Source organism: Solanum dulcamara, chromosome 8 (genome assembly GCF_947179165.1).
Source record: "Solanum dulcamara chromosome 8, daSolDulc1.2, whole genome shotgun sequence".
Lineage (NCBI taxonomy): Eukaryota > Viridiplantae > Streptophyta > Magnoliopsida > Solanales > Solanaceae > Solanum > Solanum dulcamara.
In genome coordinates, this window is record NC_077244.1 from 1,605,608 (window position 1) to 1,619,624 (window position 14,017).

Here is a 14,017-nt window from a genome sequence, read left to right on the forward strand (position 1 = left end):
ATAGACTGCTTTGTAGATCTCCAAGATATGGCAGCACCCCCACATATGAACACGTAGCCTGTTTGAGATCGAGCTTTGTGTGGGTCAGATAAATACCCTACATCAGCATAACCAACAAGATTGAGACTGCAATTGTAAGGATAAAATAAGCCCATATCGGTAGTCCTTTTCAGATACCGCAATATGTGTTTGATCCCATTCCAATGCCTCCTAGTAGGAACAGAACTATATCTTGCTAACAAATTAACCGATAAGGATATATCAGGCCTTGTAGTGTTATCAAAATACATTAGTGCACCAATTGCACTAAGATATGGTACTTCAGGACCAAGAATTTTCTCATTCTTTTCTTGAGGTCGGAATGGATCTTTATTCATATCAAGTGATCGAACAACCATCGGAGTACTTAATGGATGTGCTTCATTCATATAAAATCTTTTCAACACTTTTTTGTGTAGGCAGATTGATGGACAAAAATATCATTTTTCAAATGCCAATTTGTAAACCAAGATATAATTTTGTCTTTTCAAGATCTTTCATCTCAAATTCATTCTTTAAATAAGCAATTGCCTTTTGAAGCTCTATTAGATTTCCAATGAGATTTATGTCATCAACATAAATAACAAGTATAACAAACTCCGATGTTGGTTTCTTAATAAAAACACATGGGCAAATTGCATCATTTACATAACCTTTCTTAGATATATACTCACTAAGACGGTTATACCACATGTGTCCAGATTGCTTCAAACCATACAATGATCTTTGCAGTCTAATTGAATACATTTCCCGAGACTTTGAACTATATGTTTTTGGCATCTTAAATCCTTCAAAAATTTTCATGTATATCTCATTATCAAGTGATCTATAAAGATAGGTTGTAACCACATTCATCAGATGCATATCAAGTCTCTCGTGGACCGTGAAACTAATGAGATAACGCAATGTTATTGCATTCATAACTGGTGAGTATGTCTCGTCATAATCTAAACCAGGCCTTTGTGAAAATTCTTGTGCAACAAGACGTGCTTTGTACCTTTGTATTTCATTTTTCTCATTTCTTTTTTCGTACAAAGACTCATTTATAACCAACAAGTTTAACATCATCAGGTGTTTGAACTATAGGTCCAAAAACTTCACGCTTAACAAGTGAATTCAATTCTGATTGAATTGCTTCTTTCCATGTTGGCCAATCATTTCTTTGTCGACATTCTACAATAGATTGAGGTTCAAGATCCTCACTATCTTGCATGATTTTTGTCGCAACATTGTATGCAAAAACATAATCGACTATTATTTCTGATTGATTCAGATTTTCTTCAGTATTAATTGAATTTATGGATAGTTCCTTATTTCTTTAAATCTCAAGCTCATTGATCCCTTCAAGGATATTAGAATTATTCACATCTTGAATTTCCATAGGAGATTCTTTCATAGTGTCATCTTGATCTTTTCTTTTTCTTTTTCTAGGATTTTGATCCTTTGAACCTAATGGTCTACCATGCTTCAAATGTGCTTTTGACTTATTCGCAATGACATTAGTAGATGGTCCTACAAGAATATCAATTCGAATTGGCACATTCTCTGCAGGAATATGTGATTTAGTAATCCTTTTCAAATCTATAAATGTGTCTGACATTTGATTTGCAATTTTCTACAAGCACATATACAACACAACCAAAAATTTTTAAATGGGATATATTGGGTTCTTGACCCAAAACCAATTGCAATGGAGAAAACTTATGATAATTAGTCGGCCTGAGACGAATAAGTGTTACAGCATGCAAAATTGCATGACCCCACACAGAAGTGGGCAACCTAGTTTTCATAAGCAATGGTCTTGCTATCAACTGCAGTCGTTTAATTAATGACTCAACAAGACCATTTTGAGTGTGAACATGAGCTACATGATGTTCCACTCTTATCCCAATCGATAATCAATAATCATTAAATGCTTGGGATGAAAATTCTGCAGCGTTATCAAGGCGAATTGTTCTAATCTGATTATCGGGAAAATGTGCCCGTAATCGTATAATTTGTGCCAACAATTTTATAAATGCCAAGTTACGAAATGATAATAGGCACACATGAGACCATCTAGAAGAAGCATCTATTAGGACCATAAAGTATCTAAATGACCCACTAGGAGGGTGAATAGGTTCACAAATATCTCCATTTATATGTTCCAAGAACGCAGGGGATTCAATCGCAACTTTTGTTGATGATGGTCTCACAATTAACTTGCCTTGATAACAAGTAGTACGGGAAAATTCACCATTTGAAAGAATCTTTAGGTTCTTGAATGGGTGCCCATTTGAATTTTCTACAATACGTCTCATCATTATAGATCTAGGATGTCCCAAACGATTGTGCCAAAGTACAAAAATATTGGAATTAGTAAACTTCTAATTTACTATAGAATCTGCCTCAATTGCACTAATCTTTGTCCAATACAATTCAGAAGATAAGGCCGAAAACTTTTCTATAACACATGTCTGTCCGGAGACATTTTTGATTCTACCCAGATATTCAAGATCAATTTCATCAATTGTCTTGATATGATAACCATTTCTACGGATATCTTTAAAACTCAACAAGTTTCTCCGAGATTGAGGAGAAAACATAACATTATTTATTTTGAGTTTAGTTTCCTTGAGCAAAATTATAATGGCTTTTCCGAAGCCCTCAATCAAATTAGCACTACCAGAAATCGTAGTGACATTTATACTGCCCATATTTAAATGAGAGAAATATTTCTCATTTTTGAATATCGTATGCATTATACCAGAATCAATCAAGCAAATGTCTTCATAGTTGCTTTGAAAATTATCCATATCTTCAAAAAGAATGAAATAAATCTTTATTAATACTTTATTTATATAATTTATTTCAAAGTAAAAGCTAGATAATATAATAATATATAAAAATGATGATAATTATTTATGTAGATATAATTTTTTTTCTTTATTTTAGTCATCATAACAAACTTAAAGTCTTGACTACTTTTTCATCACAATAGTATATATAAAATCATTACTCCCTTTTATTGTAATAAAGAAAATCAAATAAATCAAATAATAGACAAATTAGTAGTAACAAATAAATACCACACTTTGCTAAATCATGTATAAAGAAAAGTGAGGGAAGTAAATCTTATCAAAAAATGATAAATAAAGTGGAGGGGAGATAAAATTTATCAATAAAGTGATAAATAAAATGAGTGGACAAATCTTATCAAAAGATTTTAATAAAGTTGAGGGGACAAATTTAATCAAAAATAATAATTCCATTATCAAAAAAAAATATTTCATTATTATAAAGAAATTTCCATTATCATAAAGAAATTTCCATTATCATAAAAAAAATTCCATTATCATAAAGAAATTTCCATTATCATAAAGAAATTTTCATTATCAAAAAAAAAATTCCATTATTATAAAGAAATTTCCATTATCATAAAAAAATATTTCCATTATCATAAAGAAATTTCCATTATCAAAAAAAAATATTCCATTATTATAAAGAAATTTCCATTATCATAAAAAAATATTTCCTTTATCAAAAAAAAATCTATTATTATAAGTGAAAAATTGTAGATTGCTATCTTTAGCATTATTTTATGTCTATTACTAAAAGGTAAGTTTGTAGTAATGCATAAACAAACATTTATTTTATATATGTAAATTTTAATATATGTGGGCAAGAACAAATATTTATATAATTTATTTCTTAACAGCACAAAAACAATAAATATTAATAATATTATCATTAACAAATATTAAATATGATCATTAAATTCTCCATATTCACATAACCATCACCAATCAAATGATCTATCTTTCCTTCAGGGTGGGAAAAGAAATCTGCCACATCCAAGTGTGTGAAGGCATCATAATTTTTGGCCATAAAATTAGCTTCAGGATTTTTATCCCTCTTTCTTAGTGATGCCTGATAAAGTTCAACCAAATGTTTGAGAGTACGACAATCACATACATAGTGACTCCTTCCGCCACATCGAAAACAGTTTGTTCTAACTGCTTCATATTTCTCATCTTTTTCTTTTCCCTTTTTATATTGATTTTTCTTTGGTGCATGATTAACACCAGTAAAAGAATTTCGTTCTTGGTCATAATTATAACCACAACCACATCCACATCCACAACTAGGACCACGACCTCTTCCACGTCTAGCGTGGTGGGAGTACACCTCTGTTATACCCCGTACATTTGTACCTTGGAAGCTTCTTAAGTTCCTTAAGCTTTTTAAGCTTTTTAAGTTTCTTGAAAGGTTCGTAGGCCTCGTAGAAGTCACCATGTGAGCCGAATGATCTATAGCACTACCAAACAATCCTAAGGAAGGGAGAATGTGACACCCCATAGTAGGAAAGATTGAAAATATGGTTATGTGAATCTGGAAGAAGTTGGAGGCCAAGTAATGAGTCGTAGGACTCGACTTACTTACGTAAGATACCAGCTTGAAAATCTTACCTTCTTAAGCTACTTGAGTTCACACCAAGCTTATGTAGCAAGGATTACATAGGTTCGTAAAATAAGACGAGATTACGAACCCATAAGGAGGAAAAGAAAGTGTCACATGGCAGCAGCTGGAAGTGCCACCTGGCAGCAATTAGAGAAAGGGGGTGGACCCCCACCTTTCACGTGGAATCCCATGGTTGGAGGAGGGGGTGCATTGTCCCAATGAGTGCTTGACACATGTCACCCCCTAAGGTAGTCTATATATATGTTTGATGACTCATTAAAAGTCATTCTTATCCCATAAGATTCATTCTTCATCCAAAGAAAATTCTAGAAAAGACAAGAGAAGAGAAACCTTAAGCTAGAGAGAGAAAGAGCTACGAATTTGGGAGAAAAAAAAAGGTAAGTTCTCCGATTTTATTTCGTGAATTAATTATTTAGGATATACCACGAGGGTATGAAGGTGTTAGTAATGTAAATTTATGGTTTGGAGCAGAACCAAAATGATAACAAACAACCACGAAATTTTAAGCGCGCTAAAGGAACTTCCGAGGCAAGTTTCGACGAGTTTGATGAGTTTCGAGCAAGGTAAGGGCTTCCTTTTCAAATTGGAGTTTATTATGTTTCTATGAGGTATATTACATGTCTTAAATAAGGTTTGAAGTGGAAAAATTGCATAAGAATGCTTGACGTTAGAAACAAACTAAATTGAAGTGGTTATAGCTAAATCGAAGTCGAGTTGTGAGTTGTCGTTGTGGTGCTGCGGGTGCAGCTGGTTGGGTTGCGTGTTGTAGGGATTTAAAGTATTTTAAAAAGGGTGTGGGTGCTGCTGGTTGCAGCCAAACGGCTCTCCTTTGGTATGATTAAAGATTTTGCGAAATAAAGATTAAAAAACTCTATTTTCGTATCGTAGTTTGGAGCTAATTATTTGGAGCTTGTATTGTGTAAGGTTGAAGTGATTTACTTATAAATATACTGCTGGATGTTGGTGGTATAGTTGTTGATATTGTGGCCGAGTTGAAATCTCGGGTATGTTGAAGTTATAGGGGAGATGCTGCCCGATATTTGGTAGATTCAGAACTAGTAACAAACTAGTCGAGGGTAATGGATAAGGAAATAACTCCCATGAGTACTTGCTTGTAGAGTTGGAAATTGGAAAGTGAAAGGTTATTAACCTTAGTATTACTTTCGTGTTAAATAGGTTAAAGGAGTAACGAAGCGAGCCTGGATGCAATTAACCCATAACATGTATGTAAGGCTACTAAAAAAATGGATTGAATTCACCATGTGCCCTACATCTTCTTTGAGATTGAATGTTCATAAAAATTGGGTTTTCTTGATAGATTTATGTCCTAATGAGTTTATACATCTATTAACTTGATTTTGTTATGTTGATATTGATACGTTGAGAAATTGATAAATGCTTCATGATTGATAAGAGTTGATTGATATGAGTTGTTATACATATTTTGTTATGTCTAAGAGTTGATTGATATGAGTTGTTAAACATATTTTTGTTATAAACTTAAATATTTGAGTTAAATTGTTGAGTTAGAGTCTTGTTGAGTCATGATTTAGCCCCAAAAAATTGGTTAACTGAATGGAGAAATGATTGGATAGAATTAAATGTTGTCATAAATGCATATCTAAACTACTCTTGGAAAAATATGATTGGGCTCGATTGGATAATATGATTGGTCAAGAGACTTGATTGTGATAGAATTGATGAATTGATAAGGGTCCAAATGTGACTTGTCGAAATGACTAGATTGAACTGATTGGATAGAGTTTTATGAGCATTGAGTCTTGGAAGGAGTATCAAGCACCGAATTGGGTAAGAGTAAGTAATAACTCGAATCCAATAACTACGTCGCCAAACGTAGGAGGGGATTGGATCGTTAAAGTTGGATGTTTCCCAAATTACTGTCCTGATATGATAAGACTTGATTGGTTATGGATCCATGATTTTTTGATTCGTTCTTATCCTGGCAAGGTATGAACGGATGTGGCAACAACGTCAGCTTGTTGTACTATCACTAGCTCATAAGTGATGGTTGTCGGATAAGAGAAACTCTCATATATGTCTTAATAGTACTTTGATTCGGATTGGGATGGATTGGGTTGAATTGTATGGGATTGGTCTTGTATAAATCATATATTTTTGTTTAGACTCAGGACATCTTGATTGAGTTGTTTCTTCTTCTAAGTTGAGGTTCCAAGCTGATTTGATTCTACCTTGATGTCTGTTTCATTCGGCCATTTTACATACTCGTACATTCTACGTACTGATGCCATTTGTCCTGCATCATTTCATGATGCAGACACAGGTACTAGAGATCATCAACAGGCGCACCATTGAGGATCTATTCACTTCAAGCTAGTTGGTGAGTCCTCCTTATTTTCGGAGGATACCGTAGTTATCTTTTCAGCTTTGAGTTAGTTTTCCTTTATTTTGATTTGTGGTAGCCATGAACCTGTCATTGACACCTCTTATATTGTTGATAGAGGCTTCATAGACTAGAGTGTGGATGATGCAAAATTGTTTCGTTGTGACTAGTTTTATTTTTACTAGTTATTGAATGGAGATGTGGTTGGCCTTTGGCCTTATTATGAATAGTATTCTTATGATTTGAGTCTTCTGCTGATAGAATGTGACTGAATGAAAGTGTGATTAGACCAAGTGGTTCGCTTGAAGGCCAGAAATAGTTTTCGAGTGCCGACCACGTCTAGGGTACCCTCCCGGGACGTGACAACCTCATTCAATTCAGGAAATGGTGTAGATCTAGTAGGTCGATTCTCGTGATTTTTTATTAACAAATCATTATTTTGTTCAGCCACGAGAAGATGAGAAATCAGTTCAGAATACTTTTTGAAACCTTTCTCTCGATATTGTTGTTGTAGGAGCACATTTGCGGCATGAAATATGGAGAACATCTTTTCTATCATATCAATATCACTAACCGTATCTCCACATAGTTTCAATTAAGAAGTAATTCTGAACATGACAGAATTGTATTCATGAATAGACTTAAAGTCTTGTAGCCTTAAATACATCCAATCATATCGTGCCTTTGGATGTATGACCATTTTCAAGTGGTCATATCTTTCTTTCAAGTTATTTCACAGAATGAGTGGATCCTTGACTATGAGATATTCAATTTTTAAAATTTCGTCAATATGATGACGTAAGAATATCATTGCTTTAGCACAGTCTTGTTTTGATGCTTTATTTTCAAGTTTAATGGTGTCTCCGAGACCCATTGCATCCAAATGAATTTCAGCATCTAGAATCCATGAAAGATAGTTCTTGCTAGAGCTTTGAAGGGCAACGAACTCAAGTTTAGTCAGATTAGCCATAATAAATAGAATGAAAATTATAATACCTTAGCCTTCAAACTTTGAGACGGTAGAGTCTCGTGCTGATAACATGTTATAAAGTAAAGACTAAATACTAAAATCGAATTAGTATTACTAGATAAAACCAAGAAAAAAGAGAAATAGTAGAGAGAAAAGAGAAAGAAAACTTTGTATTCCTTAGTTTTTATGTGTGTTTTTTCATCTAAATAACAATGTCTTTTATAGGCATGAAAATGATATAATGAACATTCATAAAATTATTTATAACATCTTCTGTTTTAATTTATTTATCTATTTTTTATTAGATACAAAATTTAAGAAAATCAAAAAAAAATTATTTTGTAATCTTAAACTAAAAATATGTATAATATATTTAGAAAAAGTTATTCTCGTATGTAAAAAATTAAAATTAAAAAAAATTATATTTTTTAAATAAAGTACAAAAAAATATTTTGAAACGACTGATGAAGTATTTGCACATTTTTGCATGTAGGATATATATGGATATTCTGTAGTAAGAATATAAACAATGTAAGGTTTCAATGAAAGATATATAATATAAAGTTAAGATAATAAAAACTGACTAAAAAATTTAAAAAGTTTATATAAATATTGAAATAGTGTTGCACTAAATTTGATAAGTTGGTATAATGATATTAAAACAGTGTTGATTTGTTGATTAGTTTTAGTGCTTGAAATTTGAAGAAGACACCGAAAAATAAATTTGATCTTTTTATAAACACACAACAATAGATTTTGCATAATGCAGAGGTTTGACTGTTTGAGAAACTTTAGAATATTCAATAATGAGAGAATAAAAATAGTGAAAGGGGAACAAAAAAAGTAAATGTAAGAATAATAATGTTGGTTCATGATAATCGTCAGAATATAAATGAGGCAACAAAAAATAAAGCCACATAAGAAAGAATGCTATAATTAACTAAACACTATTTCATTTCACAATTATTACAACGATTTCTATATTAAATGAGGTAAACAATTATTATATTTTATACCCAAAAAATTCTTTCCAAATTTATAAATACATGAGATTTTTTTTAACAATATATATATTGTATACATATACATACATCTTTGAGAGAAAATGGGGGCCCCAAGCGAGTGCTTTAGTGAACTTATGGTCGAAACGGTCGTGAGGGTTGGTAAATACTAAAATTTAGCATATTATAAATGCATATTGTGTAAGGTTTATTGGAGAATATGAATCAAGAACATGGAGATAAAGACATAAAAAACACAATAAATTGAGGTTTGAAATACATCCAAAACGCTTTTTAAAAGTAAAATTTACTCCTTTTTCTTTGTGAGATTGCGATGAAATTATATGAAAAACTATCATTCTTTGCAAATGTTGAAAGTTCAGTACATATTATATTATAATAAATATGAATATCGCGCAAGATCTATTGAAAAATATGAATCAAGAATATGAAGTTAAAGATTTGAAAATATTAATTAAGGAGCACAAAAGATTAAGGGCTAAACATATTCGGAATTGTTGTAAAATAAACTAATTTAGGTGTTGTAGAATAAACTAATTTAGTAACATAAGAAAAAGAGACAATAAAAGAGAGAGAAATAGTTGAGAAGATATCAATGTCTATATATTTTTCATTCTTTGGCATGACTATTTATAGCCAAATTTACAAAGCTAAAGAATAAATAATTGGGTTGGGTAAAAGGTGATTAATTGGGTTAGGGGAAAAGAAAGATTAATGAGATTAAGGAAAAAGGGTGAATGGACATCCACAATGTTTATATCATATCATGAATGGTTTTTTGGAAGCGATATTTGTTTTGTTTCTTTTGTGAGATTATGTACAAATAACATTAACGGATATGATAATATTTTGAATTCTTACATTAAGCAAGTACGTATATGTGATCTATTACTTTGGTGTAAATATTTGATACAGATAATTTTTTTTAAAATAAATATATAAATTATAACCATAAAAGCAAAAAAAAAAAAAAAAAAAAAATCTTACACCACACTGAGACGTGTTAGGCGGCAGACAAAGGTGTGTTTGGTATGGAGGAAAATATTTTTTATTTGGTTGGGCAAAAATATTTTCTCTAGAAAAATAAGTTACTTAAAATGAGGAAAATGATTTTCTAATGAAAATAGAGAAAATAAGTTCCATATATAAGTGACATTCCAAGTTCATTGTCTCATTTCCACCCATCTAATGTGTTCAACCCCCAACCCTTAACCACCCCACCATCGTCATTCTCGAACCCACGCTCCCGTATCCCATCCTACCCACTTCCCAGATAGCGTTTTTGATAGATTACATATAAATGCTCTTCGATGATGTTTTTACTTACTTGCACTAAAAAACTAACATAGGTTGTGGTGGATAGTTTACATCCCTCCGTACTTAATCAGAGGTCTCGAATTGAAGTGCTTGGAATTAAAAGAATCCGGTTGAAAACACCATCCCTAAAAATAAGCCTTTTAGTGCATGAATTTAAATTTAGTCACTCTAATATAAATATCAGAACCGGACGAAGAAAAAAAGAAAAAGAAAATAAATATTTTATCATATATTAATAAGAAATCCACATATTTTTCAAATAAGACATTTTCTGTTATAAAATATCTTAATTCAACAAAATAAAGCGGAGAAACTAAAGAGGAGAAAGGAGAACAGAAGAGGAAGAGAAGAAATTAACTTGCTGTGTATCTGTTCGTATGTTCTTATTGCCAAAATCTGGCAATATTTATAGTCATAAGAAGGAGGAAAATATAGTGGGTGGGACCCACACAAAAAGAAAGTTAATTGTAAGTGGACATCCAACTTTGTCCACTTGTTGTTTAACACTCCCCCTTGGATGCTCACGTAAATGTGCCTCATTAAAATCTTACTAAAAAACAGTGGGAAAATCTTAGTGAAAGAAAAATAGTATATATATCTGGTAATACACCTTGAGTGCTGCCTCATTAAAAACCTTGTTAGGAAAACCCAGTGGGACAAAACCTAGACTAAGGAAAAAAGAGTGCAGCGCGTATTATACTCCCCCTGATGAAGACATCATTTAATATCTCGAAGATGCCGCATTCCAATTTTATATCTCAATTTCTCAAAGGTTGAAGTTGGCAATACTTTGGTAAATATATCTGCTAAATTATCACTTGAGCGAACTTGTTGAACATCTATTTCACCTTTTTTTTTGAAGATCATGGGTAAAGAAGAATTTTGGTGAAATATGTTTTGTTCGGTCTCCTTTGATGTATCCTCCCTTCAATTGGGCTATACATGCAGCATTGTCTTCATACAATATTGTTGGAACGTCTTTTGTCAAAGAAAGGCCGCATATTTCTTGAATGTGTTGAGTTATTGATCTTAACCAAACACCTTCTCGACTTGCTTAATGAATGGCTATTATCTCTACATGATTTGAAGAAGTGACAATCATAGTTTGTTTTGTTGAACGCCATGATATAGCTGTACCGCCACATGTAAATAAATATCCTGTCTGCGATCGACCTTTATGGGGATCAGACAAATATTCCGCATCTGCGTAACCAATCAATTGTGACGGGGATTCATTCGAGTAAAACAATCCCATATCAATGGTTCCTTGGAGATATCTGAATATATGCTTAATTTTATTCCAGTGTCTTCGCGTTGGGGAAGAACTAAATCTTGCTAACAAGTTTACTGAGAAAGCTATATCTGGTCTAGAATTGTTGGCAAGATACATTAATGCACCAATTGCACTAAGATATGGTATTTCAGCACCAACAATCTCTTCATCATTTTCATGAGGTCAAAATGGATCTTTATTAATATCAAGAGATCTCACAACCATAGGGGTACTCAATGGATGTGCTTTATCCATATAAAACCTCTTTAAAATATTTTCAGTATATGTTGACTGATGGACAAATATCTCATTTGTAAAATGTTCAATTTGTAGACCAAGACAAAATTGTCTTTCCAAGGTCTTTCATTTCAAACTCCTTTTTCAGATATTTTACTACCTTTGAAAGTTCTTCCGGAGTTCCAATAATATTCAAATCATCAACATATACTGCTATTATGACAAATTCAGATTCAGACCTTATCATAAAGACATAAGGGCAAATTGGATCATTTTTATATCCTTCTTTTAGCAAATATTCGCTAAGACAATTGCACCACATTCGCCCTGATTGTTTCAACCCGTACAAGGATTTTTGAAGCTTTATTGAGCAATTTTCTCGAGAATCCTTGTATGCTTCAGGCACTTTGAATCCTTCGGGAATTTTTATAAAAATGTCGTGGTCCAATGAGCCATATAAATAGGCAGTGACCACGTCCATTAAGTGCATTTCAAGATTTTCATGAACTGCCAAATTCATTAGATACTTGAAAGTAATTGCATCCACCACATGGGAATTTGTTTCCATATAATCAATGCCAAGTCTTTGCGAAAAACCTTGGGCTACAAGTCGTGCTTTATATCTTACGACTTCACCCTTTTCATTTCGTTTACGCACAAAAACCCATTTGTGCCCTACTGGCTTGACACCTTCAGGTGTTCGAACTATTGATCTGAAAACTTCACGTTTTTCAAGTGAAGTTAATCTGCTTGAATTGCATCCTTCCATCTTGGCCAATCATTTCTCTGTCTGCATTCATCGACAGATTTTGATTCAAAATCCTTATCTTGTTGCATTATTTCAATGGCAACATTATAAGCAAAAATATTATCGACCACAATATCATTTCGGTTCCACCGTTTTCCTGTTGAGACATAACTTATTGAGATTTCTTCATTCTCATTATTTTTAGGTACTTGGACCTCCTCGGTGGTATCACCATTTGTTGTGTCTCTGGGCTCTTCTTGAGCACTCGCCTCCAAATTATGATCATCTTGATCATTTATTCCTTTCCTTTTTCGAGGATTTTTATCTTTGGAACCAAATGGTCTTCCACGTTTTAAGCGTGGTCTAAACTCATTTGCCTGAATAAATTGTCCTACCGGGATATCAACTCGAACTTGAGCATTAGCAGCTGGGATATGCGATTTAGTAACCCGTGGAAGGTTAGTAAATGCATCCGGCAGTTGATTTGCAATATTCTGCAAATAAATCATCTTTTGAACTTCTTACTCACATTGATTTGTTCGAGGATCTAAATGACATAGTGACAATGAATTCCAATCTATCTTATTTTTCAACTGCTTATGTTCTTCCCCTAATGTTGGGTATACTGATTCATCAAAATGACAATCAGCGAATCTTGCCGTAAATAAATCTCCAGTCATAGGTTCTAGATATTTTATAATAGAAGGAGATTCATACCCAACATATATTCCCAACCTTCTTTGGGGACCCATCTTTGTGCGGTGCGGTGGAGCAATTGGGACATATATCGCACACCTAAATATTCTAAGATGGGATATATTTGGCTCTCTTCTAAACGCCAACTGTAATGGGGAAAATTCATGATAATTTATTGGCCTTACGCGCACAAGTGCTGCTGCATGCAAAATAACATGCCCCCATACTGAAATAGGAAGTTTTGTCCTCATTAGCAATGGTCTAGCTATCCATTGGAGGCATTTAATCAATGATTCTGCTAGACCATTTTGAGTATGTACATGAGCGACCGGATGCTCAACTTTTATTCCAATTGACATACAATAATCATTAAATGATTGAGATGTGAATTCACCAGCATTATCAAGACGAATTGTCTTTATTGCATAATCTGGAAATTGTGCTCTTAACCTTATAATTTGAGCTAACAATCTCGCAAAAGCCATGTTGCGAGTTGATAATAAGCACACATGTGACCATCTTGTAGATGCATCTATCAAGACCATATAATATTTAAATGGTCCACATGAAGGGTGAATTGACCCACATATATCACCTTGTATACGTTCCAGAAACGCAGGGGATTCAATCCCAACCTTAGTTGCTGATAGTTTGATAATCAGTTTTCCTTGGGAACAAGCAACACAAGAGAATTCCTTAGATTGAAGAATTTTTTGATTCTTCAAAGTGTGTCCATGTGAATTCTCAATAATTCTGCGCATCATATTATAACCGGGATGGCCCAACCGGTCATGCCAAATGATAAAATCATTAGAATCAGTAAATCTTTTGTTTACAATGGCATGTGATTCAACAGTACCAATATTTATATGGTACAACCCAGAAGAAAGTG